Source organism: Malus sylvestris, chromosome 17 (genome assembly GCF_916048215.2).
Source record: "Malus sylvestris chromosome 17, drMalSylv7.2, whole genome shotgun sequence".
NCBI classification, from domain to species: Eukaryota; Viridiplantae; Streptophyta; class Magnoliopsida; order Rosales; family Rosaceae; genus Malus; species Malus sylvestris.
The window spans coordinates 28532443-28537387 of NC_062276.1; positions in this window are offsets into that span (position 1 = coordinate 28532443).

Genomic DNA, 4945 nt, shown 5'->3' on the forward strand with positions numbered 1-4945 from the left:
GTAAAGGAAAATCTGAGGGTTAATTAGTGCATCACGGTTAATCTGGGGTGTTGAGCTTTATAATTTATTGAAAAGCAATTGGAAATCGATTCATGTTCAAATGTGACATGTGTGAAGAATAGACCTCTAGCTAATCCATCAACCATCTTATTTCTCAAAATTCGTTTTACAATCTGTTTAGTTTTACAATTTGTTTGTATGTTTCAAATTCGTCAAAACCAAAACCACCCTTTACTTTGTTGAGTCATATTAGTTAGAAACTGTTTTAGTTTGTGTTTTGAGTCAAGGTAAAACCAATTTTCGTCCAAATTCACTCTTAGTGTCTGTTTTAAGTCAATTAGCTTGTTTTGTGCTGTTTTGAGTCATTTGAGTTGTTTTAGTGTATTAGAGTCTAGTTTTACTTTCTTTGAGTCTAGTTTAGTGTTCCAAATTTAGTTTTACGTTTTCAAGTCAATTTCAAGTGTTTTAGCAATCCCTCCTAATCCCCGGTCCAGAACGATCTCTACTACATCTTTAGTACAATCGTAAACAAGAGAGTTTAATTTGTGTGTTAAGTTAATTTTCGCATCAATCGTTCTGGACCGGGGATTAAGAGGGATTGCTAAAACACTTGAAATTGACTTGAAAATGTAAAACTAAGTTTGGAACACTAAACTAGACTTAAAGAATGTAAAACTAGACTCTAATACACTAAAACAACTCAAATGACTCAAAACAGCACAAAACAAGCTAATTGACTCAAAACAGACACTAAGAGTGAATTTGGACGAAAATTGGTTTTATCTTGACTCAAAACACTTACAAAAACACAAACTAAAACAGTTTCTAACTAATATGACTCAACAAAGTAAATGGGGGTTTTGGTTTTGACGAATTTGAAACAAACAAACAAATTGTAAAACTAAACAGATTGTAAAACGAATTTTGGGAAATAAGATGGTTGATGGATTAGCTAGAGGTCCATTCTTCACACATGACACACTTGAACATGAATCGATTTCCAATTGCTTTTCAATAAATTATGAAGCTCAACACCCCAGATTAACCGTGATGCACTAATTAACCCTCAGATTTTCCTTTACTCATTGAATTGGATGAATGCATGCGACAACCCAAATCATTCTCTAAATGTCCCCTACATGAATGCATAATAGAGAAACAAACAGAGATCATTACATTCTATGAAAACCATAAGTGTTGACGAGACTTTTGTAACTATGAATGCATAATACGTTTGACAAGAATTCAATTAACGCGATTGTGACTAGCAACCTTCACTACTCATTAATCTAAATTTGTAACGATTAGGTGAAACTCATTTATATTCTAGCATCAAATTCATGCATAAAAACTAAGTATGCATCCTTAATCAACATATAAAAATCAGTTTTTAAGAAAACAGTTAATTGAATTGCATTCATAACTTATCAAATCACAATTGGAAGAAATCAATTCATATCTCAAGGATGTTCATAGCTTCAAACTTCCCTCTAGCTAAGTAGGGGTTTAGCCGCTCATAGTTACAGCAAAATCATAGAATAATAGACATTGAAAACAAGAATGAAGTACACCTAAAACGCTCCAATCTTCAAGCTTGAAACGTCAAAAGCCCTTCTTCTTCCCCACCTTGCTGCGACACAAGTGACTATGGATGTTTATGGCTGAATGAAGGGGTAAGAGATGTGTTAAGGTTGAATGGGGCTGGGACAAGAAAATGAGAATGGCTGGAATTATGTTAGGTGAGTGCACCAACCATTCTTGCAACTTGCATTTGTTTCTCCAGATTTGTAGCATGTTCCTAGCCTCATTTAAGCACCAAAAACGTTCATCTAACTTGCTCCACATGCATGCACTCCAATTTAGCCCAAATGCACCAAAATGCACTTTCTTGCCAACTTTGTCATTTAAACCTATAAACACAAACATATAAACACACGAAAATAGCTTAAATCACTATAATAAGTAGAAACTAACTAAATAAATGCCAAGAAACGACGTCTGTTTCGATAAATTGAACCAGAGAGGGAACCTTTTAGTAAATGTAAATATTTCCCACACAGTTGAAGTTAGCGTGACACATATGTCACAGCCCCCTCTTCTTCATCGACCCAAGTTTCCAGCGAAAACCAAATGGCCGTTGAACGAAGTTGAAATCATGCAGGGGTATGTCAACAAATAGTCAAATTCTCCATGGTCTTTTGACATAAACCAGAAAAAGAAAAAGCAAAGAAAATATTTCCGTCTATTACTTAGAGCATCTCCAGTGGAGTCCCTAAATGGAGTCCTTACCACCCTCTACCACCGTGTCTTTAAATTTAAGTACTTTGTGGCTTCCAGTGGGCGGAGCTATAGTCCCTATAGTAGAGGAATTGGCCGAAATATTGAAAATTTTCCTCACAATTGAGGACTATATATAGGGACAACTTTGAGTGGGGATGGAGGTCCACTCACGTTAAAGGTTGTGTGCTTCTTCCAAATATTGGGTTTGAATGATGTTGTAGCTCATCCACTTGCTCTAGCAGCGCGGGTGGATGCTAGTCGCCAGACAGCTGCTGACGTAACTACAGGCTGAGTCCCACATATTTCTTTTTCTATTAGGTATCGTTTGATATGCAGACGGAACATGACGGAACAAAATGGGACAGGACGAGAACGGACAAGACGGAACGGAACAGAGAGGAAGCAAAGATGCCCTCGGATGGAAACAAGGAGGAAGAAGAAGGAGACAGAGATGTTATAATTTTGTGTTCCACAGATGTGGAACGAGTCGTTCCAGAGGGTGAGGTGGAACAAAAATTCACCCAAAATTCGTCTTGTGGAACAACGTGTTCCACCCGTTTTAGACGCACCAAACATGGAGCAGAACACCTCGTCCCACTCGGTTCCGTCCCGTTTCATGTACCAAACGGTACCTTATAGATAAACGGTCTAGATTTAATTTAGAGTTTTTTATTATATAGTCCTCAAATTTAGGATTTATACTGTAAAGACTTTTTCATTGGAGATAATATTCTTTTAAGGACTTAAAGATTCTCTTTAGTCCCTAAACAAGTCTTCAAAAGAGGTGGTGGCCGGTGGGAGCCATTGGAGATGCTCTTAGAGGAGAAATGCAGACTGGATGGATGATTGATTCCAAAGCTAATTAGTTAAGCAAATGGGAAGAAACTAGCTGGTGGAAACTTAACTAAATCATTGCTAATCTTCCATCAATAACAACACTTCCATAAATCCATCGATGTCGTTCTTTATCCTCTCTGATTTTCTTCCTTCAAACTATATATATAATCCAATCCATATTCCATATACTTCCAAAACCTTCATATGCATCACCTTCAAATATACTAAATGATTGACATGATCACTTGAGGAGGATCTTCGTAGAATTAACTTAAAGCTCGTCGTACTACCTGGTAAGCCGATGAAGAAGATATTTATGGCTCAAGAATAAAATGGATCCAAATTCTACAGAACCAAGTTCGAAAAGATTGAGAAAAATCAGTTATTCACAACCACTGATGAAGGATTGCTCTTGAAAAGTTAAGGATGTAAATGTAAACGAAAAGGTACCAGACAAATACCTTGAAAAGTGTTCCTTACACCATCCCTGCAGAAAATGGAGGGAAAAGTTTAAATGCACTGAAGATGTCATATGGTAATTTTATTATATCCAAATCAGTGATAAAAAAGAAGAAGAATTAAGATAGCTAGACCATATGTATGTATGTATATATATAGACATATAAATAACCTTAATATTAATTAGTTAATAAGAACTTACTTGATTGCCTCTTTGAAGGTAATACATGTGGAGATAGTATTAGTAGTAATCAACTTGCTGGGTGTCATTTAGGGCTTCCTTACACCGTTATTTGCTACTCGACTCAATACCATACTACGCACAATTTGACCACTAAAGTTTGTACCACTTAAACCTAATAAGTGACGGAAGCATGTAGTCTAGATTTATCTTTCGTTTTGCCATCGATCTTCTCATTAAGTCATTCAGACACGTATCAACTTTTGAATTGTTGTTAATTTGTGACTTACACGCTTTAGATTTAGGCCATACAAGCTTTATTTTGGGTGCCATATCTTGAATATAGCTTTTACAAAATCTCCAAAACTTAAATTTATTCAAAATATGGTGAACCCTCAATTTAACCACTTACCCTAATTTTTCTGATTTTTTTTTTAAATCCCAATTTGAGCATAGAGATGGTGCAAATAGAGATGACTATTCTTGCCCAGAAAGGAATCGCCTCGATATAAAGTTTACAATGACATTCATTTTGGGGGGAAGAAGATGATCACAGTGTGAAGAAATGTAAAGCAAACAGATTTTGGTAGAGTGAATTACGCGGACGTAATGTTCTAGTGTAATTTTTGAATTAATTCAACTTTTTTTTTTGGATGTACTCGTCATAATATGGGACGTACGCGTGTTAAATTAGGGATAATCCTCTACCATGAGCATGTGACACTTAGTTTAATCAAGCGTTGTGCTACTAGGCGAAGCTTGGAGTGCCGCATACTAGATGGCAAGAATCCAGTAGCTGCATCACTAGCTTGCGCTCTGATCTGAGTAGCATGGGACACGTGAAATCCCGTGTGATTCAGCAAGGACCACCTCGCAAAGCTAAATACAATTGGGTGACCGATAGTTAAGCAGTACTGTGAGAAAAGGGTGAAAAGAACCCCCACCGGAAAATGATAGAATATAAAACCGTAGGCTCTCAAGCAGTAGGAGAGCGCATGGTTCTGATTGAAGAAAGTAAACCCAGGACCTCATGATTCTAATGGGCTTTAATTAAAAAACCACTTAAGCCCATTTAATCCACAAGCATTTATTCCTAATGGAATAAACAACCCGAAGACGTAACCCGGGTTCGATTCCTGACAGCGGAAAGAACATTTTTCGTTTTGTGCTTTCTGTCGGCTTCGACCG